Here is a 13,947-nt window from a genome sequence, read left to right as displayed (position 1 = left end):
GCCTCTGGGGACCACAAATCTCTGTGCGCACAGTATCACGGCAGGATCTAGTGGTCGTTTAGTTATTTCAGTCTGAGTCTAAGTGGAGGACTGACTATTAGCTATTTATGGAGGCTTGCTACAAGCCACGCCACAAGGAGGGCTCTAGGAATTGCTAGAAAAACAAAGTGTCTTAATACAGAAGTTATAATGGAGTTATAGCTCTAATTTGGTTCAACGTCCCCTGAGGAAATCACCTGGCTGTCTGCAGTTTGCCAGATGTATGTTTCCCATTACTTGACACTTGTTTACTTCGGCTCCATGCCAACAACTTGTGCAAGTGGACACATTGGACATAGAAAACAATGAGCTGCAGACCGGGCTGTTGATTCTCAGTGGGATTAGCAGGACCAGCAATCTTTTTTATATTTCACAGAAGCATTTCATTTAGGGTTTAATTATTTCCATTATGCATTTTTTTTTTCATATATTTCTTGGAGGACACGGAATAACTTTGTCGTTTCTTGTGTATTAATGCAAACTAATCACCCACCAAACCATTTTGCTGGGTGAAATTATTTATTGTTAGCCTGTAACAGCCACACTAAGTCCTTAATTGTACTGGCTGTGCTGGATGGAAGGGTGTGTACTCGACTATATTTGGTATAATCAGAATACTTAATAAAGAAATAGAGCAGAAATATACTTCTAGTTTTGGTGAGACATTTTAAAGGCATTCAACTGGCTTGGTATAACGTACAGTATGTCAAACCAAACCTAAAACAAATAATTACAGTGGGTACAAGAGAATCCAGACATGTTTAAAGGCAGCAAGAGGACCCAACTTTTATTAATACAAGAGACATACTGGTCTCTGAATGCAGATGATAACCATACAATCTATTCCTGCTAATACAACTGAAGTACACCCCCTTTGAGAGAAAAATCAAGTTTCAGTCCGAACGCTTGCCTGCTGAGTAGAGCACTCCGTTAACTGCCATTTAAACATCAATAATATTATCGAATTCAAATCCCATCCTTCAGCGATGCCAAAGTCAAATATTGACCCGGCCATGTTTCACCACGTTTAGAGGAAATGTTGTCAAGCCAAATGACACGTGGTGACCTATTCAGAGAAAGTGTCTGTGTATCATATGGTCGGGTATAACACATCAAGTCTAGCCTCTTCGTAACCTCTGTCACTCAGGAGGTAAAACCTGATAAAGAAGACCGGCTCTCACTACATTTCTCCTGCATGCAGATCTCTCAAGTACTGAAAAAGTCTGTGCCTTAACCAACTTTGTGCAACAATTCTGCAATTTCTTACAGGATTTGACACAATATCTGAAATTTGTAAAAGTTGGTTAATCTATGTAGCACCTACATACTATTGATCAATCAGTTCAGGAGTGATAGAAGTTGTCAGAGCCTCTGAAAATCCTATGAAATCTTGGATGGTCTCCAGTAGACTGTTATAGAAATATTGAAATTAATTTGCTCTCAATTACTGCTGAACGTGGGTCTCAAAAAAGTGGTGCACATGCAGTCCAATATATGACTCCATATGAGCAACACAGAAAGTATATCTTTTCTCAAGAAAAAGAGGGAATGGAATCAAAACACAATGTTCTGAATTTCCCAGAAAGCTCTGATTATTAATTCCTCCTGGATCTTAATCAAGTCTCTGCCCTTTTTAATCCTGCCTTACCTGATCCAGTGGGACTCTGAATAACTGAGGAGAATAAATAAGGCTTTCAGCACACCATGGAAGAACAGATAAATCTTTTAAGATACCCATCCTGAGATGGTGTAATTTTAGTTATATAACAGACATGCATTTAGAATAAGGCAGAGGTGTGACGTCAATACGAGCAACTATACAAAAATGACGTGTAAAAAAAGAAATGTTAAAACCTGAATTAATTATGGAGATGGCATTCTATTTCCTTGCTCTAAACATTTTGAAATACGAAATCTGTGTGGATGTGTGTGTTTGAGATTCCTTTGCCATGGGAGAACAAACTAAATGCCATAGATGTGTGAATAATTCACAGGCTTACCAGGCTGAGGTTGTTTTGATAATACCTCAGACGGAGGAGGAAACATGAATAGTGGATGGCCAGACACAAGACTTCTATTTACCTATTGAGTCTAACTTGAATCAGCAAAACAGAAATAACGTACTTCCTACAGAAGATCTATTGTGTCCCAGTTTGATTAAAATATCAAAATAATACTGTTTTTGATAGAGAGAGAAAAGTCCACTGAATGACTTTTCTATTTGCATGACCACCACTAACCTAAACATTTTGTTATCAGATCTGGTCACTTTTCAGACATATTAGTGACATTTCACACAAATGTAGAGCTATCTCGAGCAGTAACTAGAGTTGCTTCTGTACGTAGAGCTCAAAAACTCACATAACAGATGCAGGCTTGTGTGAGTTCACAGAGCCAGGTCTGGTGTGAGCAATGACTCAATCAGCCTTCATCAGTGTCTCACTCCACAAACACGTTTTCACTTCTTCTGCAGTTCCTTTTGAATATTCAATGATTAAGTGTGTCATCACTGATATAAATGGGAACAGACAGAATATCAGAAACACCTTGCAAACAGAACCATGAAGAAGCAACAATGGCAGCAGAGTGTACACAAGTCACGTTTTCCATAAAATACAAATTACACACAAAGATTCATAAGGACAACCTTTAACCCAGACGCAAATTAAGTGTTTTCACTTCCCATACATTATCATTTTCCTGATATCACTGGACGAATGACAGTGTGCCAACAAAACAGAGACAGATTTACGGGGTTGCACGGTGTACAACACTAACTGTTGAGAGCTTAAGGTCAAAAGGAGCCAGTAAAAGAGGTCACACTGCAACAATAAAGCTAATCCAATTTTACAACCAAAGACAGCGAGACAGTTTAAATGCTGACCCGGGAATCAGAAATGCCAAACCAGCCAGGATTTGATTACTGGCTTACAGCATTCATCACACAGGCATCAATACTTCCAAACGCACTGACAGATCTCTTCATACACTGGGTTAGTTTCTCAGTATGTCATGTCTCAAATCTTATTTTCACATAAAAAGAAAACTACATCGTAAATGCAGAAATCAACCGTGACAACATGTTTCCAGTTATGTGTTTGTATATAGTGTGGAATAAACAGATATGAAAACTGTCATCACTGACAGTCAGTAGATCACTGCTTTTCTGTCAGCAGGGTTTCATCACAAGTCTGACAGCTTGTTAAATGGAACAATGCAGGAATAATTGGTCCCATTTCATGTCCCTTTTCATCTACGGCACTACGACTCTACCTGAATCTACTTGCTTTTGGTAGTATATATGTTTCTAGATTTAATTTTCCACTGCAGATAGTGCACACGCAGTGTAGCTGATCATCATAGAGATGCCACATGAAACTACTGTGATGCCGCCTTCCACACAACACAGACAGAGACAATGGAGGATATGTTGGCAGCTAAACAACAGAATGTCTGCACCTCCTCACCACCATGTGTGGGTTGTCATTAATCAAGTAGTCCAGTTAACAAAAGGAAAAGTGTAGCCGCTGTAGTCGCTTGGCTATTTAAGAACGGAGAGTAAGTGCAGGATATCCTGTGACAGTCATGCAGTGATAATTGGAGTGACAATTTTCTTTGACCAGTCAGTAGTCTGCAGTGTTTTCATGACATTGCTTTAGAATTGGCTCAGTTTGCTTGATACCAAAAATAGTAGCAGGAACAGGGACTATTCACAACTTTTGTTGGATGGAAAATCAAAAGAAACCAGTAGAAGCGAACTGAGTCACTATCATGCAGTGGAAAATGGCCATTAGAGCTGGTTCCGCATATTGAAAGTGCCTTGAGGCAAAGTTTACTGAAAAGCAACTCTAAAAGGGAAAGTTGTTACTGGCGCTCTCTTCAACCTCAACCAATACAAAGTACAAAGTCACGTTTCGACCATAAACACCAAAAATCAACTGGATAAATATGGTCATACTTCACCTAGTACTGCATATCTCATACACCTGCCATTTGATCTCACCCCATCCCTCAGCTTTGGGCCATGTATAGAACATTGAACACAAACACATCTGGAAAAAGATAACAAGATCGGGAAATTACACAATATATAGCCAACAATATTTGAAAATGTTGAATGGTTACATGAAAATTTGGTCTAAAAAAAACAAGATTTTCAGGAGAACTACAATTTTTAAAGGTCCAGTTATGAACCACAACATTCCCAGTTCGTGACCGAGTGAGAACCTATGTCCATTGTCAATGACGCAAACTGGGAAGCACTTTAGATGAACGACCCAATTTTTACAACAAAGCCCCTCTCAGATGATGTTGGAGAAGGATTACAAAGATGCCGAGTAAAGAGTCTGAGTAAAAACCAAAATTGTCATTTGACAATAATTGATTTGTTTTTTTGTTAATCGAGATGAATTTACAGACAGGTTCTCTCCTAATGTGTTTGCCTTTTATATGTGTGCCGGCTAGATACTCCAGAACAGCAATAGTAAGGTAGAGGGAGAGAGTGCAGGCTTCCATCTAACTTTATGCTTGCAGGGAGCTGCTGTTAAAAATAGCCACAAGCTGAACACACAAGTTTCCTCCTACTTGCCTCACATCAAAACCCCACCACAGTATTCACCACTGAAATACATATAGTACCTCTGTGAAGACAAGAATATTCTCAAACTGCACTGGTGGTGGTGCAATATTTCTATCTGTGTGTTTCTGCTAGTGGTGCAGTCCAATGCTGTGTCTAGGTCCATTCTGAGGTTTGGCAGAGATCTCCAACCACATTTACATGCTGCAAGAGAAATGTAGGCAGACGTACCCCTAGGCCATCAAGTGAATCTGAATAGTCATGAAATAGTAAGATCTTTTGCCTCACTTTGTAGCACTTAAAATCCCAAACTGTCAGAAAATATTCAAAACAAACCAGGAGAAAAGATAAAAAGGAAAATTTAACAAACACCCCTTCTGTCCAGGGTAGCACTCAAAATGAGGGTGCTGTTATTGCCCATTAACGTGGATGACTTCTGCATCAGGATGAGACAAGGGGACCAAGTTGTGAGAGAAGCATTGTGAGGAGGAACCCCAATTTAAGGTGCCAGTCTGCCAGTTTGAGGAGAAAAAGCTGAAATCACCACTGCTGCAAAAAGTTTGATCCATTAGTCTGACAATGTGCCTGGGATTCATTTTTCTTGTCTTCGACTCATAATGATGACATCCAATCATGCAAGAGATAGTTCTGTCCTTGGGCCATTTATAAGACATTTCCTCCCACATGGTGCAGTCCAATGTTGATTAAGTAGCACCTCAGTTTAGTGAGCTCTTACCAGCGCCACATCAGCTTCTCACACAACACTGTTTACCACAGACCGGGAGGTAAGAAATCACCAAACTATGACTTTTTTTTGCAGTAAATAGAGTCTTCTGTTCTGTCCAGTAGAAAAACACAATGCAGGGAATCACAGAGGCACTCTTCTACTACAACGATGAACTTGTTGTCCAGATTCAGACTGCTGAAACTAGGAATCTCTTTATGACGAGCTGGAAAAAATAGCATGAATGTTTACCAGCAATAATAAATATATGAGCATGTTTATTGCGATGGCTTGACAAATTCTGAACCCATCCTTTAACCAAACCGCGGACGCCATGGAGAAATCAACACCCACCGTTTGAATATATGACAGCAGGTGACAAACAGTAAAAAGGTTTCCTGAGGATTTCTCTCCTGATTGCATCAAGTCCACAAGGACAAAATGAGCAGCTAGTAAAACTGCCAGTTTGTTCGGTGTTTGTTTCAGGAGCGTATTTCCAGGTATACTTTTTAAAATCATGTAAAGACAGTCCTTTTATTCAACACCCTGAGAAACCAAACATAGAAAATAATAGACAGATAATCGATAATAGCTCACAAATTATGCAAAGTTAAATATATCAAGTCACAAAACACCTAACTGACAATTTAAAGAAATGTTTGGATACAACCCCCTAGAGGAGTGAACACTGGCAGAGCTGCAGAGAAAAAGACAGTTATGTACTGCAGGTATAGAAAATAATTTCAAGAATGCAGTCCAACATAACCATGAACTGCAATTGAACAACACTAACAATAGGGCTGACAAATCACAACAGAGGACCCTCGACCCGCTGTGTCACATTTAATGTCAGTCAAACCAAACATTTCATTCTGAACAAAATGTATACAGTGAGACTCATGGTGGCACTAGAGGCAAAGTCAGGGGGCCAACAACGTCATCAGGATTCATCCTCTGGGAACCAATATCGAGAACAAATCTTTTCCATTGTCCCACCTGCTAGATGACATCAAAATATTTCCCTGAGTGAGTGAAAACGTTGACCTGCTGGTGGTGCTAGAGGAAAAGCCAGAGGATCATAAAGACATTTGATTTAATGCCCTCAAGAACGTTGAAAATCTGTCCATCCAGCATGTGTCCAGATGTTTCACACAGAAGCACAAATGTAAACCAGGTCAAAATCCACAAAAGCCAGCACAAAATGTAAGGGACATAAATCTAGTACTGTAGTTGATATATTAAATCCTCGATAAAATTCTGCCTTACTGCACCTACGACTTGTTTCTGGGACAACAAACCATGTTACATTTGGAGCAGTAACATCAATTATATGACACCCAAATAATAAAGCATCATCATTTCTTTTCATTTGGGAATTTCATAAATATACATAAAAGTATGAATATGTGATATTTTATTTAGCTGTGAATAAACTGTATTCAGAGTCAAGATGTACATGAAAAGCAACACGACCAACTGCTTGCTATTAAATGTATAAAGTACTAGAAAATGACAAACATCAAATGGAAAATGAAATCAAACGAAATATAGAGGAAAACAAGGGGGAGGGAAGGTTGAGTAAATTGTTGAAAAGAAAAAAAAAAACAGATGGAGTGAGCAAAAAGAGTTTAAAGGATGCAAAAGACACACAAAGTTAAGACATGGTGAGGAAGTGGGATGAGGTCACGGAGCCCAAGAGGTAGCAGCAAATATCCAGCAGCACAACCCACGCAGTCTAATCTGTCATCACCTCCTCAGATGGCTATTAAGCAGATACCCCTGTGATGCTCGCAGACACAGAAAATAACAGCTGTTTACCCAAGCCATCAGGAACCTCAACTCAGTGGAACATGCGAGGGCACACACATCCATCCTGACATGAAGCAACAGCAGGTGTTTCACAAAAATAAAAATACAAATAAAAAAAAATAAAACTTTGTTTCAATCGCGCAAATAATGTGCTTGATTCTCTGTCCGAGACAATAACAACTATGGACAACACAACAGAAACACAGCGTGTTGTTTGATCAATTGGCCTCGCTGGATACGGAGACAAAAATGCAACTGACACGAGCAGATGTTGCGTGTTTTTAAAGTCGATTGTACGTATTTTGCTCTGCGGTCTGCAAACCGCAGGCCTGTGCACGTAAGCAGTGGGAAGAGACGCTGACTCTTCTGCTTTGCTTGTTAATGCAGCACATTTTCACCAGTACGTCTGACAATGGTGGGGCGCTTTCTCATGGTCCAGTCTTCTCCAGCTTGTCCCAGCGTAAGCCGACACTGTGGTCGAGTGCTCGTTTCTGTGGACAGAGTAAGTGTGTTGCACGGTATTACAGGACGGTTTAAGTACTTGACGTATGCGTTTGTGTGTGTGATAAAAAAAAAAAAAAAACGAGAAGAGATACTGCTGTGTTTCACCACTCGGCTCTCTCTTTGAGACTCCTCCCCTCTCCCCGTCTTCCCTCCGAACACACACACACACACACACACACACACACACACACACCATACATCATATCATGCATTTATGCCAAGCAATTGAATTCTTATTGGATATAAATCTGGGCGGTGACAAATGAGGCCTCTGTCTGCGTCTTCATCTTATAAACTGACGTGCATCTCTCGTGACTGATACCTTTAATTAGCACAGCAGTCTGAGAGATCCATAGCCCTCTGTCTTTCACCTCTAGAACCGAGACACACTGACTGAGTGGAGCCACAGATAAGAAGCAGCTTGACGCCAAGTTAACTGTAGCTGCAAGGCGCTCTCAGACCTTCTTTTACGGCAAATCATAAAAAGTGTGAAGTCAAGCTGTCTTAAAAAAAAAAAAAAAAAAAAAAACGCATCAGGACAACATATCCTTTGTTATTGATAAAGTATGTGCAGTCAATTCCAACCAATTAAACAAAAGTAAAAGGACTATTTAGAAAGAACACTGATAAATCAACACTGTAAATTTCCTACTAGATGACAGACTTAGCAAATCATCAATGAAAATAATTGTCATTCGTCATGATCGGATTGTAATGGCTTCTGCCTTTAAGTAGTTCAACATTGACTGGCTTTTATTCATTTTTCTTTGTCACGATTTTGGGATACAGAAGCGGACAGGACAGAAGACATAGCCAGGAAGAGGTTCTGAAGAATCATTTGATGGGTTAGAGAGGGGACATATTCATAGCCAGGCTTTTCGGTAAGAACTCGAAATTGGTGCCATCAAAGTTGAAGGAAAATAAAAGATGCAATTAGCACTATAAACATCTCATCACGCTTATGATTTGGAGGGTGACCAAAAAAAATTCAAAAGGCTGATACAAATGGTCAAGATGAGGTATACGCTCGAAGATTTAGACTGACTTCTGTATCCGGGCCTCTCTCCTCAACAGTGAGAAGAGCTAATTGAGAAGGTTCTGGCACTGAGTAAGGATTCCTTCCTGGCCCGTTTCCAATTCAGATGTTATCCAGATGTGTCCTTCTGGGGGGTGACCCTCGGGTAGACTTACGACAGCTGGGGAGGGCTGCAAGGGAAAAAGGACATATTGGCTTCTCGATGTGCCCAACTGCCACTGACATCCCGAATAGGAGAGGATGAAAATATCATTTTCTGCTTGTATCCCTATATTCATTACTTCTTTAAGGTGCAATAATTTATTGAGGCACCAAAAAAAGCAGGAACAATCCGAAGTGTGATTCAATGGAATTTTGGACAGAATGGACAATGAGTTAGGATTGTTCAAACATCAATTTTGACATTATTGGTTGGGCATCTCACTTACACTGCAACTTTTTTGACTAAAGAAATAAATATTTGTATTTCCAGTTTAAGGATTTATTACAAATTCAAGAGAGGCATTGCTCATCTATTAACTCAGGGTGTCAAAAGTTTACTCGGTTGAAAAACATAACAGTCCAAGATTATACACTTTTTATTTATGATCAAACAAATACCAAAAACATTTCAATTATCTGAAAAGACAAGAAATGGAAACTTAGGCCATTTACTGCCCGTGAGGATCATAATGATTGAACATAAAAAAAAAAGTCATATTCACTTTAACTGTCCATTTTGTCCAAAGTCACAAGCGATTTCCTTTTGAAATCATCACAAAGTGTTCGCTCTTTGTATAATTCCTCCAATTCTAGTGTGTGTCAACTGTATGCACGACTCTGACAACTTGGCCTTTGATGTACAGCGCACACATCTACCAGGACAGTTTTAGTATTATGAGTGAGGCAGAAAGATTCATTATAACCTGAAGAGGAATCATGGCTTCACTTATCTCTCCACAAAGCTACAGAGAATCACTGAATTCCCAGCATGGCAATAATTATATCATACTTTCAAAGGAGCGTTTAGGGTCAGCTTTAGAAATAAAAACTGCTAAAGATTAGCTTGTTTGAATGTGTCTCCTGTCTTGAAACATAATAACCATCATCTATGACGTGACATGATATGATGTCATGTCATACATAGTGCCTTGTGTACGGTGGCACTGAGGTGCAAAAAGAAAACGCAACAACAAAAATTAGCAGTCCCGAATTGCAAAACACATCCATGCAAAAAGAAGACGCTAAAACTCCACAAAAACCTGTGGTCCTGAGATGCAAAACACAAAACCAAAAAGGAAACAACCACATAAATGAAACGTGCCAAAATCAAGACAAGTTTTCGCCTTTTTGGTGACTGAATTTCTGTTATTGATTGGTCCGACTGGCTATGGTGGCTAACATTAACTCAGTTAACTACGGCCAGCTTTAATATTTGCTTTCGGCACATCTATTGGTGGTGAAGGAGTGGGCATACCACCCGCTTTCCCATCTCGGTGCTGCTGCCTGAAATCCTTTGGAAACGGAGCTAAAGTTGACGGACCAGCTGATGACGCTATTTCCGTTATGTTTGGGCTGCAAGTTGCATTTCAGGACTGCTCCTTAATGTTGTTGTGTTTTTTTCTTTTAGTATTCGTGATTGGCACTTCGGGACCGTACATTTTTGTTGTTGTGTTTTTTTATTTTTGTATTTGCGCTTTTTACTTCAGGGGCCTGTTTCACAAAAACAGAATTATGAGAAAAGCCAGGCTTGACCGAGCTCAGTCAGTGCATCCTGGCTTCATCTGTTTCGCAATTGCAAAGCCTGGCTGATCAGGTGCGGCTAGTTCGAGCCAGATTTAGTTAATCCGGATAAATGCGCATTGACAGCTGCGTTCAAAAGACCACGAGGTAGATCACAGATTCACCGATGGGGAAATGGAAAAGGGGCGTGCCTTATACTTAAATCCCAGTGATAAACAGCTCTTAATGGAAGCATATAAAGAGGAAAAGGACAAATTATGTAAATAAAGGGAACACTATTGGTATAATTAAAGAGCTTCAAAAAGTGTGGCAAACAATAGTGGACTGACTGAATGCGTAGTTTCCTAAAAATAAACATTTACCGACCACATATTTGAACTAAAACTGTCATAATTCTATAATTCAAGGAGTTAATGGCTCTAATTATCAGTTGTACACCTTAAGGCCTTAAAAGTGAGCAGAGGAAGTTAATGCTACTTATATTATTCACCATGAAGATTACAGCTACCCCTCTCTTTCTCTCTGTGCACACACACACACACACACCAAATCTGTAATTCATTGTCCCTGAGATTTAGTAAAATTCCTTCCTAATATTGCACATACTTCTGTGGGAAAATGTGAGACTATTATTTCAATGCCAAATATACCCTTCTAACGGAGCGACAAATTTGCGGCTTTGCTTAGATTTTCAGCATCTCCTGCTGCATGGAGAATTTTTTTTTTAGCCCGGTGTGGCACGGTCAGGGCTCCATGCTCTGCGGTGCTGAATCTTGGGAACGCTCATGCAGGCAGTCATTAATAAAAGCCGAGGGGGCAGACCTGTCCCGAAACACCTTTTTCCATCAGAAAGCCTGTTTGCGTTTTATCATCGATGACATCATCCAGGGCACGCGATTGTAAAGGGAGAAACACTCGTGTTTTAATACTTTATTGTCTTCATGACTCCATTTAAAACTCCTGTGCAACTTTATTGTCTATTTCTAATCATCTCAAGGGGTGGAATAAAATACGACTCAAACCTCAATTAATAAAATAAACAGTAGTCTTCATAAAGGTAAACTTCTTTTATTGTGTTTTTTTTTTTTATATAGTGAAACTTCCCTTTGACAGGGAATAACTGTAAGATCAGATCAGAGTAAACACCTGACTGCAAGGCACCAAGATTAATTAAGCCTGGCTGTTAGTCTGGTCTGAACCAGGCAAGTTTCACAGAATAAATCTCCATAGTAATTTATGTGCCACTGCTTTCGTGAAACCGAGCCAAGGATTAATTAAGTGAGGATACCTGGAAAATCACGGCATAATCCCTTATTTAGGTTTTGTGAAACAGGCCCCCATGACTGTAAGTTTTTGTTGTAGTGTTTTTTCTTTTTGTATTTGTGATTTGCACTACAAGGCTGCTCATTTTTGTGGTTGTGTGTTTTTTTTCTTTTTGTATTTGTGTTTTGCACCTCAGGACCACAGGTTTTTGCATTTTCTTTTTGTATGTATGTGTTTTGCACGTCAGGAGTGCACGTGCATTTTTGCGATAATGTCAAAGTCAATATCTGTAAACATCGACCAGAAGCAGCAGTAATAGAAAACCTGCAGAAAAATAGAAGTAAAAAAAAAAAATCACATATGTAACCTTCTTTACCTTCAGCTCATGTAAACAAATGAGCAACGCATTCACATTTTTCCTATGTGCCTTTTTCCAAAATGTTTTAGTTTTGTAAAACTTGAGCAAAAGAGAAGCCCCTCTAATGAGGCCAGGAGAGTGTCAGAATAAACAGTTGACAAAGTGGGGCCAAAATTCAAATGGCAGAACAGCAATGTCTGAAAACATCCCAGCTTATCGCACTTGGCTCAGCTCTTCGATGCTCAGCGAGGTTTTGTCTCCTCGATCTCTTAAATCTCCTCTTCTTTGTCTTACTTTTCCTCCCTAATCGTGTCCCCTCTCTTTCCACCTCTCACTTTCTTTCAACACGCAAGGAAACACACCCAAGCACCGATGGTCCTCTCATTGACGCAGGCCTTCACAGGGCCAATCACAGCCTGACATTTTGTCTCACAGTTCAGTGCATAATATTCCCAAAGGGATCTATTAAGTTATGGTATGCAGCGAGCCAAGGGAAAGGAACGCCTAGCTTCCGATTGGATTAGTTAATCAATAATATGGGGAAGCATTAAAATAGATGCATTCATACTTTGATTTAGAACAGGGGCAGGCAGCCATCTATTCCCCGAGGTATTAATCCTGCTAAATGGTAGGTGGACGTCCTCCATGAAAGGCGTCACAACAGTGAGCTCTTGGTATTTACGTGAGTCAGCTCTAAAAGAAAGCATTTGGCTAGAAATTACTCAAATTCACATGCACCGCTAAAAAAAAAAAAAGTACCATATAAAAGACATTAATAATATTGTGAGAGGACATTATTGTTGCAGTTATTTTTGTCTGACTCTGTGGCCTTTGAGGGCAAAATGACCCTGAAAATATATATATTTTTTGTCCTTATACAAATTATACTTTTCTTTAATTCTCAAGGGAGTAAAAGAGGAACTAAGCTCATTATCATGCAACTTTGCTGCATTGCTGCACCAGTGAACTCCTTTCACCTTGGCTAACATCTTACTAAACCTTTTCTGTTCACCTTGTTGCTGCGTGAGATACTCTGGTCCCTGAACCCCCACCCCCCTCCGAGGGCGACTGAACAGCAGCTCAACTGGGACTTGCAAAGAAAGCAATGGCTGATAAAATGATGTGTAACACAAGTAAGCGGCAACAGTAATCTGTAGCCTGAGGGCACTTTTCATTATGCAATTATATTTCATCGTCAAGTGGACAAAAGGGCCTCGATTGGGGAGTTGTTGAAAATGGAGCATGGATGAAGATGAAGGGAATAAAACGTGGAGGGTGACAGCAGGATATATACATACTGTACAGTGTATGAAGGCCAATCAAAGCACGTAGGGACGCTTTTAAATAGACTTGTATAACCCAGCTCTCAATGATCTCGGATTGATGTGTCCTTGTGAAAATACGGAGTTGTTCATCTACACATGCCAATCGTATCTATCTGGACATCACATGCAATGTAATGAATTGAGAACATGACCTGTATGTGGTCTGTGGGGAAGTAGAGAAAGTGTATTTAAAATCCAATTTTTCAATATTTGTTTGAAATAATAAAATACAATAAAATGAGGAAATAATGAGGAAAGGTCTCCAGCACTTGCAGTAGCCACATATTCAGGTGGACACGCACATGCCTTCTAATGCATGTGAATGTTTATCTCTGTCTGTTGGACGTGCTACGCAACTATTTGCTAACATTGTTCCCATATAAATGTTATAGGGTGATAACAGTTTAAAGTACACAATAAAGATATTTAAACTGCAAGAATAAACTAAAACATGCACAGGAAAAGCAAGCTTTGAATATAAATTAACTTGATGAGGTATTCGCGACAAGTTGTCAACAATGGAGGATTGACTTGCAAAAAATGGCACCCGTGACACTTCCACTGGGACTCTCACATTAAGAATTTAAGAAT

Source organism: Embiotoca jacksoni, unplaced genomic scaffold (assembly GCF_022577435.1).
Source record: "Embiotoca jacksoni isolate LCO1_2020_lvr unplaced genomic scaffold, fEmbJac1.0.p SCAF_49, whole genome shotgun sequence".
NCBI classification, from domain to species: domain Eukaryota; kingdom Metazoa; phylum Chordata; class Actinopteri; family Embiotocidae; genus Embiotoca; species Embiotoca jacksoni.
This window is presented reverse-complemented; position numbering follows the sequence as displayed.